Raw genomic sequence first — 15,624 nt, 5'->3', positions numbered from 1 at the left:
ATTCTACATAATTTTAGTTTTAGTTTTTAGATCTGATTTTATTCCTCCTCTAGGTTTTCTCTTTACACATTCATAGTTCTTAGAATTTTGTTTTACTGCTTTTTGGATTGGGATATTGAGAAGAGTTACTACCTCCGCCAAGACTTCATCATTCTAGTTTGTTTCCTTACTTTTCGCTTACTCTTTCATATCCTTAATTTGTCCAGAGTTACAATTGGATTATTTTTATAATTTATTAATACAAGAACCATTTTTAATTTTAATTGATCTTTTTTGTTATTGTTTATCATGTCTTTCTTTATTTTCCTTTTTAATTTTGTGAAGTTTACATTCATGATAATGGAGTAGTCCTCTAACTTGATTGGGAGTTGATTAAAAGGAGAACCTTGAGTTGGAATACTCAAGAGCTAAATTGTAATTGGATTTATTGTTGGCTGGCTCTCTATCACTAACACTAATCCTTTCCAAGGGAGAGGATTAGAACTTGTGAATAGAAGTAGACTTCCAACTTACTTGACTTTCCTTTACTCAGTAAAGGATCACTAAGTAGAAACAACCTTCAATTATCAATTGATCTTGAGAGAAATCCAATAAGGATAGAACTTCCGATTAATCTTCTCCCGGTCAAGTTTTTATTTGAATTACATAAATTCTCTGATTTAATTTCCTGTTTATCAAACTCAAAAACATTTTGAAAAACCTCTGATTAATAAAATAGCACATCTTTCTGCAACTTGTTGGGAGACGACCTGGGACTCATACTCCCAGTATTTTTATTCTAATTTTGTGACAACCCTTCTTAATTGATGAACGGATTTTTGTTAGTTAAGAACTGTACTTGCAAGGTATCTCTTACATTAATTTCTTAATCTGCCAATTTCTGCCATGTCACTTACCCAACTAAGAAAGGGGTACCTCACAAGTACAAGATACAAGACACAGAATCAACCTAAAAAAATCTGAAATCACTCTAGGCTTTTCACTCAAGTGTATCACTCTACCTCTTTCCACTCTTAGGCTTTTACTTGAGCTCTCTCATTCTTCCTTTTACCTCTAGAAATTACAGAAAGATAAACATTAAAAAGAAAATTACAATCTGTAAAACATGAAGGAGATTGATGCTTCAACAGCCTCTTTGCTATGTGATGAACCAGATTTGCTTGCCTCTAATTTAGTTCCTCATTCTGGTGGAATGCTCTTTTTACTAAGAAGCACTGTCCAAGTTGATGAACTTCTTCAAAGAACTCTTCTCAGAACATAATCCTCAAAATACTAGTTTTCTCTCCTTCTCTTCCGAGGGATGAAAAATCTTCCTTTGTATTTCCTTGTATGTTGCTGAGTTGCTCTCTCTTAGGTCAACTTCTTGAGCTGTGTGCTACCAACTTACCATATCACTTTTTTCAGTTAATCCCCAAATTAGAAGTTTGAGTCTGACTTTCTCTTGCTTGACTGAAAGCCTCAGGGAAGCAAAGAGAAATAGTCTTTCAATGGTAAACCAGATATGAGCCATTGAAATACTACTTGGTCCCCAAGACACAAATTTGACCATAGATTTGCAGTAGAGCTTAACAGAGGTTACTTTCTTCATTTATCCCAATATAGAGTGGCAGAGAGTTGTGGAAGAGGAGAAGAAAGCAATACGCATGCAAGAGGAAATATTTTATCTTTGACCTCTGCCTTAGCTTGATTTGGTTTGATTTGGATAATTAGACCTCTGCCTTTCTTACTTAATCCTTCTCTTTCTTTCTTCTTTGGTGAACAATTTAGAAACTAAGCTTTCTCTCTCTTTCTCTGAGTTCTGACCAAAGAGGAAAAAGTGAACGTTGCTTTACTGGAAGCAAATTGGAGGGATTGGCTTGAAAGATGAATTCAGGCTTGGGTCGGTTATGATTCATTTGGCCCGTTTGATTTCTTTGGCCCATCTGAATTTTTTGCTTTGATTCTTTTGGGCTGTTATTGTTTTGTAGCCCACCAGCCTTGGTTTTATTTTCCATCCAATTGGGCTGCTGCTTTGTTTTTCTTTGGCCTGCAACACTTAATCAAATTCAATTAAAAACTAATTGGGTGTTTAACCCACTAAAAATAATGTTTGTCATCATCAAATTAATTTAGTTAGTTTCTTAACTCAACACATCGTTTACCCCCCCCCCCCCATAAACTCCCATATACCCATATTGTAGTAAATTACCCCTCAAGAAACCCAGTCCAACATTTTTCCCCCTAAAAAAATAAATAAAGCCGATCATAACATTACAGAAACTCTGCTCCATGACGCCATGAACACAATTTCAAACATGCAAAATAACATAATGTAAACCCTAGTAACCACATTTCACAATCACCTCCATCAAAACCAATTATAAATTTTTACAAAAATATTAAAATAAAAGTTACGCACAACTAAAATATAAACTCCAAATTTCCATATTAGAATAATTCACCTCACTTCCATTGCATTCAACAGAAAATCCAGCTCAAAAGAAATCCCAAAAAAAATCCAAATATGTACACAAACAATTCAAAAATGCCGAATTGATATGGAGGGGTCGAGGCACCTGGGAAGAACTCCATAGTTCAAAGTGAGTTGGGGATACAACAAGTAAATAATATAGACAATAGTATAGACAACAATACTAAAATAAATTACATTTACCTTCAGCAGAGAAGCAATCAGACCAGACAGACACCAGAGGAAGCACTGCTGAACCAGACTAGCAGAGGCAAAGGAAGACGTACAGGACGCAAAGGTGCAGAGCTGACGAAATGGAGACCTCAAACAGCGACGACAACCACCACCACGAAGACCACGACGACGACGACGCACACTACAGAATGAAGACCACCGAAAGAGCCAATGCACAATAGACCATGATGCCACCGCACACGACACGACAATGGCAGACTAGATGACGACGAGGCAGATGGTTCAGCGGAGGCTACGCCGGTGCTTCTTCTTCCAATAAGAGCTCCATTGTTCTTTGGTGGCGTAAAAGGCACAAAGACAAGGGTTGAATGAGGCGCAGAGTGAGCAGTGATAAATTAGAATTTTTTCTACTGCTTCACTTTATTATTTTTTACATTTTGGCTTCTGGTATCTTATTTTTTTCTTTTATATTTAATTATTGTTGTTTATATTTATAATTTAATTAATTTTTTTTAAGTTTCACAAATTAATTTTTAGTTAACATTAAAAATCTTATTATTAATAAAAATTATATATTAATTTTTTAAAAAATATAAAATAATATTTTCAATTTTTAAAAATTAATAATGAATATAAACAATATTTAAAAAATTTTAATTTTTGAAATAAAATAAAATTATTATGAAAAGAATTATATAAATAATTTTTTATTTTCAAAATGTTTAACATTTTGAAATAATTTTTTTTATAAAATATACTTACATTTTGTAACAAACAAATAATTTGTTATAAACAATCTTAAATGTTGTGATAAATTTTTTTTTGTTATAAAATAATTAGAATTTTGAAACAAAAAGATATTTTGTTATAAAATATTTTAAATTTTTGTAATTATTATATTTTTTATTGTAAAATATCATAATATTTTATATCAAAATACCAATTCGTTATAAAAACTAACATAATTTGTAATAAAAAAATTAAATTATTACAAAATATTAACATATTTTATAACAACTTATAATATTATTATAAAATATTATTCTTTTATAATAATTACTAATTATTATTAAAAAAATATTTTTTTGTAACAATTTTAAATTTGATATAAAATTTTTGTTCGAAATATTCAATTTTTTTTTTGTAGTAACTGCATATTCCTCGGATTTAAAAAGAAAAAAAGAAATCACCAAAATTAGAGCATCCAAGAAGAACGAACAGGAGACAGTCCACTGATTTAGAACAACAACGACACATAGGAGGAGAGACGGGGGACACTAGGGGAGACAAAGAGCCAGCACCAATAGCCAGGGTTCAGTGTTTCCAGCGTTGAGAGAGGAGAGGTGACAATGGAGCAAAGTCTACGGTTCCGCTCTTCTTCTGCTTTTTCTCTCCGAGTCATCGGCGATTATTCTGATTCTGCTCTTTGGAATCGCTTGGCTCCGATATTTGGTAGATTCTGCTGCTGCTGTCAGGTGAGGTCGCCTTGATCAATGAGTTTTTCCTTCGCCCAAACCTTGCTCAATGAATCCACTTCCAGAAACGGCTGTTGGAGATGGCCTACGCTCACCTCCCACAACTCAAAGCACAACTTCAGAATGAACCCTAATTTTCCCAAGTGCCTTAAAGGTCTCTGTTCATTCAACTCTCAGATTTGGGAAATTTTTTATTTTTTCTTTTCATTTCTGTTTCAATTCCCTCCTGCTTCAAATATGGGAGTGTTTAAAATTCAAAAAAATAAACTTCTCAAATTACATTTGCTCATTAGGCATGTTTATTGGGTTTTACCCTGAATCATTAACAAAACTTACGATTTTCATCCGTCAAACTCATATAGGAGTTAGACTCATTCATTTCACGTGTGAAGCTCTAATTGGCTGAAAACTCCTTAGTCACTTTGTCCACTCAAATGAATTGGTCATCATAGAAGTCACCTTTTATATATTCACAATGTTCCACAAAATTCCAAAGTCTAGTCAATTTTAATAATCCTTCTACAGATTCAACTCGGGTTGTTTGTCTTTAAACTTCACTTTAAAATCCCCATTCTAAATTTGACAGTCCACGAATAATAAAAGTGTTGAACTACAACGATCTTACCTCGAAGAAATTAGCACCGTTGTTTATGGACACATCACTCAACAATAGACTTCTTTCTTTGGAGAAAATTTCGAGGTTGTGAAGGAAGTATAGATAAAGTGCCAGGTTTCTGAGGTTAGAATCTGTAGCTTTGGTCGTATTAGGATGATGAATTTCATGGGATGGACTCATCATGTTATTCAATGGTGACAAGAATGTGAGCAAAAAAATCCAAACTTTTGGGAGAGCGGATTCAAAATGAAGAAAGCGATAGGGAGAGTGATAAGTGCGCAACATGAAAATTCATTTCTAATGTGGCAAGATCAAGCTGGCATATGTAGCTTATGGTGAATCCAGGTTCGCCCGCAAAGGTGTTTGATAAAATTTCCACGAGGAAAGTTATGTTATTTGATGTCTTGATCAAAAGTTATGTCAATAACCATTGGTTTGATGATTCATTACTTCTTTTCAAGGTCATGGTTAATGGTGGTGGGTGTAGTCCTGATCATGATACTTATCCTTGTGTTCTGAAAGCTTGCTTCTGCTCTGATAATTTAAGCTTCAAGTTGCAAGTGCATAAAGATCTGCCGAAGGATCGACTTGATTTTGATCTATTTGTTAGAAGCGGTCTAATTCCAGTGTATAGGAAATATCTTTGCTTGTTGGAGGCAAGGCGTGTTTTACTTTTACTTCAAGTATCGAGCGGCGATGTTATTTGATAATGCATTGAAGGTTCTCGGGAAATGGAAGCTTTAACACAAAACTCAGCTGTCATTTTATGTCTAGTCTCATGCCAGTGGTAAATAACAGACCAGTTGATAACATTCTGTATGTTAAGAAGATATTATGAATTTAGACAAGAGATTGGTTTTATAGACTATGATGTTTATTTTATATATCAAAAATTCTATGCCTAGCAAAGCTGTAGAATTGTATTTAGAAATCAAGAAAAGTGGGGTGAAACCTAGCGCAATTACTTGTGCTAGTGTTTTCTGAGCTTGAGAGGAAGAAACTGTATCCAAATTTTCTATTGGACATGTATGCTAGTTGTAGATATCTAGATGATGCAAGAAAGGTATCTGGTAAGAGAATGTTCGTTATGTTGCTTAATTCATTTATCGGAATTCATTGATATCTGCATATGATATGAGTAGACAAGGTTATAATTGGTGGAACTCTTCACAAAAATACAATTTAGGTCTAAGCACGAATTCTATTGTCTTTGCAATTTTCTTAGCTTGTAACCATTACTACATGAAGGGAAGTTTTGCATTATATAGATGACAAATAGATATAACTTAACAATATGGATTAAACATTTTACTTGTTACACAGATCTTTTAAGACATACCGGTCAGGTAAACGAGGCTTACAGCTTCATTAAGCATATGCCAATGGAGCCTATCAAAACGGTGTGGAGGGAACTACTTAGTTCTTGTCGTGTGTGTTCCTCTCAGTATAAATTATCCATCCATGTATATATCGTTATAGAGGCTATAGTGGAATGAGTGCATAAGTTTAATTGAATCACTTATTTCTCACTTGATTGTATTTCCATCATACTCTTAGATAATAGTATAGAGATAGATGCTTATATAAAATTTTGCCTCTTGAATGAAATTAAAATTAAGCTATTCAAGTTAAATTATTTTAACGTATGTTCTTAGACAAAATTATTATTGATTTATTTGTTGTCATCAAAGTATAGTTTAGACTGAAAAGAAAAGTTTGTGCTATGATCCAAAAATATCTTTGAACTCATCAAAAGCTAAAAGAAATGTCTGCATATCTAAAAGACCAAAACATAAATCTTCATGGCCTATTTCTTTCTTCTATTAATTTAAAAATAGGGGGAAAAAAATACTTTCTCCCTTCGAATACAAAGGTACTTTTGGTTGGAGTAAAAGTAGAAGTGAATTTTACTCTAATAAATTTCATGTACAAGGTAAAAATTAATCTATTCTTACTTTATTAATTATTAATTATTCTCACTTGAGCTAATTGAGAGAAATATATACTTATATGGCTTAGAATGTGAAGAGTCTTTTTCCCCTTCACCTTAGGTAAAGTAATAATTATCAAATAAAATAAACATTTTAGAGATTACAACTGGTAATGGTTTCAATATCTAACCTACAAATTTTTTAGGGCAAGCAGATATGCATTTTTTTAATTATAGTACACGTGTTACTCTAATAATGATGATTGTACCATTCTTATATCTCCCAGAAAAAATAAAAGGAGAAGATCGAATTCATTCTCCTAAATAGTTTTCTGCACTTGAATAATTTCATTATTAAATAATAACCTCAATGTGATCTCATAAGCTGTAAAAACAACACCATGTACTACAAAAGCTCTAGCAACTGTAGTTCCTAATCCGCGCCATAAAATTCCATACCCTTCTTCCTTAATACTCTTCTAAGGCAATCAACAGTGCCATTGTATTTCAAAGAATCAGGTGTTTGAGCTTGTAACTTTGTCTTTGCAACATCAAAAGGGTAGCAAACAATCCAACTTGCTACACCAGCTAATCCACCTGCCATCAACATATTACAGAGGCTTTCTTGACCACTTTTTCTACAACCTGGGTGAAGTTGTTCCTTCATATATTCATATGTCCAAAAATAAACACCATGTGAAGGTCCATCCCTTATAACAGTGATGCCCAGTCCTCTGTATATTCCTTTTAGTCCCTCTTTTCTCCATACATTCTTGACAACAATTATAGGACCTTTATGTGGTTGTTCTATCAAGTGTTTTTCATTGCGATGAAGCTGCAGGCGAATTTTGACCAACTCTATTGGGGAAATAATTAGGCTCTGGAGGACACCTGTGCCAACTCCTCCTAATGCTACACCCTTGAAGGAAGGAGGGTCATTAGGAGAAACAGATTTGCCAAATACTCTTGAGAGAATTGCATTAGTTTGAAAAACCATAGCATTTTGAAATGTAACAGAGGCCAAAGGTGCACCCATGCCACGATAGAGAGAAGCAGGTCCTTCCTTAGCCAAAGCATTTCTAAGAATGGTGAATGCTGATGATGAGCCATGGCCACCGGTGTTTAAGACCTGTTGCCTTATTCGCACTGTGTCTAATGGATGACCAGATACTATCCCAGCAATTCCTCCAAATCCTCCTGCTACAAACTCCCTTCCCCAACTTGCTGCATGAAATTCTGCCCAAAGATCCATTTTCTTCTTTCCTGTGTTTAAATTATGCTCTACAAAATGTTGAAAAAGGTCCCACCTATTCAGGTTTGCTACAATGCTTTGTTTTTTCCAAAGCTTGATTTTTTTTTCTGATTAACAAACCCAAGAGAAACAAAATTGATTGAAAATTAAAAGTTTCTACAATTCATATCATTTTTCTTTGTTAAATTATTTTACTTCCATTTTCTTGAATGTAAAAAGGGCAAGGTTGAAAGATATTGAAGGGAGAATCCCCAAAACCAAACCTCTGTTCTTCGAAACTTGTTGCATGAACACACGTAAAAGTGTGTCCAACAACTCTTTTACTCAAAGAAAAACTTGAAAGAAAATAATCAAAAGAAAAATGAAAAAGAAAGACAAAAGAATGAAAGAGATAAAATTGAGTGATACCTAAAAGTACGTTAAGCCTAATTTTAGGCCACTTAAAATAACAAAAATTATTAGTTACTTATTATACAAAGAACAAGAAAACGAAAGCCACTAGTTACTATTCTGTTGCCAAATTTAAAGTGTAAAGAAAAGGCTAATATTTTTTCTTTCATAAAAGGGACTAAGACCTCTCGTACCAATACGTGGTTGACATGTAGAATGACATAATTAACTACTTTTCTTTTTTATTTATTTATTTTTTGACAAACCTAGAATTCATCCCATTTGTATCAATTTGTGGTTGACTTGTGGAATGACTTAATTCACTTCTTTATTTATTTTTAAAAATATTTGATAATTAAAAAAAATTAGACAAAAATAATCATAATTTGTCTTATTTAATATTTATTAATGCTAAATAAGATCAATTTTTGCTTTTTTTTATTTTTCTAACATTACCGATTTATTTTTTTGTTGTTGACAAATATAGAATTCATTTTATTTCATGACGAACAAAATTATAAATTGGACTACACATGTCATTAGTAATTAGCATTACGAGAGAGGGATAACCCAAAAGCAAAATATGTGATGAAAATGCTGAAGGAACAAAAATATAATACATCAATAAAAAATAAAAAATAATAAAACAGAAGGAGATAAGAGCTAATTAAATGGATGAAACAGGAGAAGAAAAATAAAAGTCCTTGATAAGTCTTGCTGTCTTTTATAAAATCATATCATGTATGTTTAATAACTAACGATAGGATAGAATATGAAATGATATTGAAAAATTATTTATGTTTATATAAAATGAAGGAGAAGCTTAGTGGTTTAATTGATCTATCAAAGATTTAAAAGGAGGTTAAGGCCAAATTATTTGGTCGTATTTAACTACTAAATTTGTCCCTGTTCTTTTTTTTTTTTTTTTGCCACTAGTCGTGTCTTAATTTCTAGTATGAAAAAATCAGAAAACTATAAATTTTATAACTTTTTATTTTAGAGTTAAGTACTTTCTTTTATTCTTAATATTTTGGATTAAAATTAAAATTGTTTTTAATTTTTTTATCAGTTTTATCTTTAACGTTAGAAATTATTTTAAAATCATATTTTTTAACTCCTTTTTTACTTTTTAGACTAATTTACCCCTACTAATAATAAAAAATAAAAATAAAAAGCAGAATAAGACTCTCCACAACTTCACATACTGCATCCACCATCTCTTACTCTCATCCACCAGCCATCTTCCACCTAAACCACTACTGCCTCCCTCTTCATGGTTACTGTTCTGAGGGTTATCTGAAACGTTGATTTTACGCTTGAATGTGAGGTTTAGACTCCTTCTAAAGTAGAGCATCTGATTCATTCTTACCCGAGGTACCGCCGTCCAAGTTCTTCGTGAGGAGGTGGGGGTGGTGCCTGCAAGAGACTCCGATACTTAAGTTAGCAAGGGATTTAGGTATGTTTTTAGTAGATTAGAACATAAAATATACCTAGGAGGTGTCAGCGTATTTATAGTAGGGCTCATAACTACCTTTGTTGAAGTAGTTCTACCTTTATTGATAAATAACCATTCTCTATATCTAAGGAGTTTGTTGGGATCTATCTTTCAGGAAAGATAGAGATAATTAGATAGATTTGCAGAGACAGTTACTTTCTTGGACAAGTAGAGCTAAGCTCCCTTCGTTGCAGCCGACCTCTTCAAAGGGGTTGGGTATACGACATAGGCCTCCTCTTTGGATTGGGCCTTCTGCCTTTATTGGGTCTGGCTTTCATAAATTTGGGCCAGGATATGAACAGTACCCCTGTTTGAGTCCGAGCTTTATATAAGGTCAGGTTCAAGCATTTCGTGGCTCCAGTCTCAACATCAGGTATGGTGCCTTCAAGAGATCGGGTACTCGACGTGTTTTTAAAAATTTTGAAATTTTGAACATGCCTCTTTAAATGAGGGGAAAATGTTTCGCGGCAGTTCCTTTGAGATTCACGCATGTCTTTAATAGGGGGACAAAAGGACTATTTTGCTCCTTCTCCACGCTCTTCTTCTTCTTCTTTCTCCATTTTTGAAAAAAGCTTCTGTTGCTCTCTTTTTTGCAAAAATTCCCTTTCTTTGTTTGTTTCGTGATCATTTTTCGTTTTTTAATATTTTCTTTATCTTGATTTGTTTGAAAGAGCGTTTGGTGAAGAGGATCATTTGTGTCTTTACTGCTTGACGTGCTTCTTTCCTTATTCAAATTCTTCATCAAGGTTGGTAGTATTGACTTTTGGCTTCTTTTTGCGTAACTTCTTGTTGGTATTTTTGAATCTATTTACATTGAGGCAACCTTTTAGGTAATAGTAGAGGTTCTTTATAATGTTGGTTTTGTTTTTATCTTTAAAACTTTTCTTTGAAAAATTTGTTGGCTGCTGCCGCTTTGTCTCTTAATGGAAAATTCCTTCAGAACTACCTTGTTGAAACTGCTTTTTGTTGTTTGTGGTGTGTTCAAACTATATTTCTGAAGTTTTGAGGGATTGTAGTCTTTTGTGACTTGTTGATTGTGTTCGTGTTGCCCCTAATGGTGTCGCTGCTGTTAGCGCAGGAGAGATGCCATTTTTGCACTTTCTGCTTTTGAAAAATATGTTTTTTAAATTTGGGTTCTTTTGTTCGATTTCTTTTGCTGGTGCCCGAGCTCTTTAGTGACAATTTGTTTATTTTGTATTTGTAGGTGTAGTTTTTATGTCTCGATCTGTCATTCTCAGTATGTCGACAAAAATTTTCCCTAATCTTTTGGCTTTGGTAGATACTCCCGTCCTTTCCTCTGTTCTTGTAGTCGATAAAGAGTATGTTGATGTATTCCATAGGCATCATAGGATATGTGAAAATAAAAAAGATGAGCAGAATTATAAGTTAGTGGAATCTGACCCTGAGGAGAGAGTGTCTTTCCCTCCTTTGGATAACTCGGATCGCCCTTTTTTCTATGCATATGATTGCTTCTTGATGAGCGGATAATTTATACGCTTTTTGGCATTGTTTTTAGTATGTTTTTAGTATATTTTAGTTAGTTTTTATTACATTTTTATTAGTTTTTAGTTAAAATTCACTTTTCTGGGCTTTACTATGAGTTTGTGTGTTTTTTTGTGATTTCAGGTATTTTCTGGCTAAAATTGAGGGACCTGAGCAAAAATCTGATTCAGAGGCTGAAAAGGACTGCAGATGCTGTTGGATTCTGACCTCCCTGCACTCGAAGTGGATTTTCTGGAGCTGCAGAAGCCCAATTGGCGCGCTCTCAATTGCGTTGGAAAGTAGACATCCTGAGCTTTCCAGAAATATATAATAGTCCATACTTTGCTCAAGATCTGATGGCCCAAACCGGCGTTGCAAATCAGCTTCAGAATTCCCGGCGTTTAACGCCGGAACTGGCACAAAAATTGGAGTTAAACGCCCAAACTGGCATAAAAGCTGGCGTTTAACTCCAGAAAAAGTCTCTACACATGAAACCTTTAATGCTCAGCCCAAGCACACACCAAGTGGACCCCGGAAGTGGATTTTTACGTCATTTACTCATTTCTGTATACCCTAGGTTACTAGTTCACTATTAATAGGACCTTTTGACATTGTATCTCTACCTTATGACACTTTACACGTTTCTCATTGTATCTTCTACGGCATGAGTCTCTAAACCCCATGGTTGGGGGTGAGGAGCTCTGCTGTGTCTTGATGGATTAATGCAATTACTACTGTTTTTCATTCAATCACGCTTGCTTCTATTCTAAGATATCACTTGTTCCTCAACTTGATGAATGTGATGACCCGTGACACTCATCATCATTCTCACCTATGAACGTGTGCCTGACAACCACCTCTGTTCTACTTTAGATTGAGTGAATATCTCTTGGATTCCTTAATCAGAATCTTCGTGGTATAAGCTAGAATTGATGGCGGCATTCAAGAGAATCCGGAAGGTCTAAACCTTGTCTGTGGTATTCTGAGTAGGATTCAAGGATTGAATGACTGTGACGAGCTTCAAACTCCTGAGGGCTGGGCATTAGTGACAGACGCAAAAGAATCACTGGATTCTATTCCAACCCGATTGAGAACCGACAGATGATTAGCCGTGCTGTGACAGAGCGCGTTGAACATTTTCACTGAGAGGATGGGAGGTAGCCATTGACAACGGTGAAACCCTACATACAGCTTGCCATGGAAGGAGCCTTGCGTGCATGAAGAAGAAGACAGTAGGAAAGCAGAGATTCAGAAGATAAAGCATCTCCAAAACCTCAACATGTTCTCCATTACTGCAAAACAAGTACTTATTTCATGTTCTTTTGCTTTTTACAATCAACCCTGATAATTATTGATATCCTGACTAAGAGTTACAAGATAACCATAGCTTGCTTCAAGCCGACAATCTCCGTGGGATCGACCCTTACTCACGTAAGGTATTACTTGGACGACCCAGTGCACTTGCTGGTTAGTTGTGCGGGATTACAAAAGTGTGATTGCAATTTCGTGCATCAAGTTCTTGGCGCCGTTGCCGGGGATTGTTCGAGTTTGGACAACTGACGGTTTATCTTGTTGCTTAGATTAGGACTGTTTTATTTTTGTTGATTTAGAGTCTTTTATTTGAGTTTAGTTTCATATTTTAAGTTTGGTGTCTTCTTTGTGTTTTCCTTTAGATTTTCGAAAATTTGTGTTTGATTTTCTAAAAATTTTAAGTTTGGTGTCATTTTGTTGTTTTTCTCTTTCCTCACTTCAAAAAAAAAATCAAATCTTTTTCAAAATTATATCATTTTTTTTAGTCAAGTCAAAATTCTAATTTCAAAAATTGATCTTTTCAAATCTTTTTCAAAAATCAAATCTTTTTAATTTTTCAATCATATCTTTTTAATTGCTAATTTCAAAATCTTTTTAATTAATTAATTAATTTAGTTTTCAATTTGCTTTGATTTTATTTTCTTGCAGTTTTTGAAATTTTATTTTATTTTCTTTTCCATTTATTTTATTTTATTATTTTCGGTCACTTTAAAAAAAAATTCTACTTGCAATCCATATCATCTCCCTTTCTCCATCATGGACCTAAGTGGAATTGAGCAGTCCAGAAGGACTCTGGGGTCATATGCTAACCCTATTACAGCTGCATATGGGAATAGTATCTGTATACCTCCCATTAAAGCAAGCAGCTTTGAGCTAAACCCTCAACTCATTATCATGGTGCAGCAAAATTGCCAGTATTCCGGTCTTCCACAGGAAGAACCTACTGAGTTTCTGGCACAGTTCTTACAAATTGCTGACACAGTACGTGATAAAGAGGTGGATCAGGATGTCTACAGATTATTACTATTTCCATTTGCTGTAAAAGATCAAGCTAAGAGGTGGTTGAATAACCAACCCACAGCAAGCATAAAAACATGGAGACAGTTATCAGACAAATTCCTGAATCAATTTTACCCTCCAAAAAGGATGACACAGCTAAGGCTGGACATCCAAGGCTTTAAACAAGAGGATAATGAATCTCGAGGTACAGAGGTATGATAAGAAAATGCCCCTCTGAAATGTTTTCAGAGTGGGTACAGTTAGACATCTTCTATTTTGGGCTTACAGAAAAAGCTCAGATGTCTTTAGACCACTCAGCTGGTGGATCTATACACATGAGGAAGACGATTGAAGAGGCTCAAGAGCTCATAGATATGGTTGTTAGAAATCAACATTTATACTCAAGCAGTGAGTCCTCTATAAAAGAAGAAGCTATGGCAGTAACTACTAATCGTAACCCTCAAGAACAGATGGTTGAGCTTAATCAGCAATTACTCATGATGACAAAACAGTTAGCAGAATTTAAAGAGATGCTCCAAGAAACTAAAATTGCTAACAAGAATATGGAAGCACAATTAAATCAGACAAGACAGCAACTATCTAAACAGATAACAGAAGAATGCCAAGCTGTTAAATTAAGGAGTGGGAAGACATTGAATGTATCAACTCAAAGCGGTAGAAAGCTAAGAAAGGAACAACTGACAGAGGATGACCCACCAACTACCCAAAATCCCTCTGAGGACAGTAAGAGCCCAGAGAGGAATGATTCTGGCGTTCAAACACCAGAAAAGGGTAAGAAAGTGGCGTTAAACGCCCAATGGGTAGCCAATTCTAGCGTTCAAATGCCAGAAAAGGGTTGCAATCTGGCGTTAAACGCCCAAAAGGCACCCAATCCTGGCGTTCAAACGCCACAAAGGGGTCAGACACTTGCAAGTGCTGATAACAACCCCCTTAAGCAGGCTTCTCCAACCACCTCTGTAGGGAATAAACCTGCAGCAACTAAGATTGAAGAATATAAAGCCAAAATGCCTTATCCTCAGAAACTCCGCCAAGCGAAACAGGATAAACAATTTGCCCGCTTTGCAGACTATCTCAGAACTCTTGAGATAAAGATCCCGTTTGCAGAGGCGCTTGAGCAAATACCCTCTTATGCTAAGTTCATGAAAGAAATCTTAAGTCATAAGAAGGATTGGAGAGAAACTGAAAAAGTTTTTCTCACTGAAGAATGCAGTGCAGTCATTCTAAAAAGCTTACCAGAGAAGCTTAAAGACCCTGGAAGCTTTATGATACCATGCACATTAGAGGGTACTTGTACCAAGAAAGCTCTATGTGATCTTGGGGCAAGTATCAACCTAATACCTGCATCCACTATCAGAAAGCTTGGCTTGACTGAAGAAGTCAAACCAACCCGAATATGCCTCCAACTTGCTAATGGCTCCATTAAATATCCATCAGGCATAATTGAGGACATGATTGTCAAGGTTGGGCCATTTGCCTTTCCCACTGACTTTGTAGTGCTGGAAATAAAGGAGCACAAGAGTGCAACTCTCATTCTAGGAAGACCTTTCCTAGCAACTGGACGAACCCTTATTGACGTCCAAAAAGGGGAATTAACCCTGAGAGTCAATGAGGATGAGTTCAAGTTGAATGTTGTCAAAGCTATGCAGCATCCAGACACATCAAATGACTGCATGAGCACTGATATTATTGACTCTTTGGTGGAGGAGGTCAATATGACTGAAAATCTTGAATCAGAGCTAGAGGACATCTTTAAAGATGTTCAGCCTGATCTGGAGGAACTAAAGGAAATAAAAGAAATTCTGAAAATTCCTCAGGAAGAAGATAAGCCTCCTAAACTCGAGCTCAAGCCACTACCACCATCCCTGAAATATGCATTTCTGGGAGAAGATGACACTTTTCCAGTGATCATAAGCTCAGCTTTAAATCCACAGGAAGAGGAAGCACTAATTCAAGTGCTAAGGACACACAAGACAGCTCTTGGGTGGTCCATAAGTGATCTTAAGGGCATT

At 35.0% G+C, this 15,624-nt stretch overlaps 1 pseudogene; it reads right to left on the bottom strand.

The window, feature by feature from the left end:
* Positions 1-6,750: 6,750 nt before the first annotated feature.
* Positions 6,751-8,409, bottom strand: LOC112711123 (mitochondrial arginine transporter BAC2-like; annotated as a pseudogene).
* Between the last annotated feature and the right edge of the window lie 7,215 nt (positions 8,410-15,624).

This window comes from Arachis hypogaea, chromosome 9, assembly GCF_003086295.3.
Source record: "Arachis hypogaea cultivar Tifrunner chromosome 9, arahy.Tifrunner.gnm2.J5K5, whole genome shotgun sequence".
Classification (NCBI taxonomy): Eukaryota; Viridiplantae; Streptophyta; class Magnoliopsida; order Fabales; family Fabaceae; genus Arachis; species Arachis hypogaea.
This window is presented reverse-complemented; position numbering and strand designations above follow the sequence as displayed.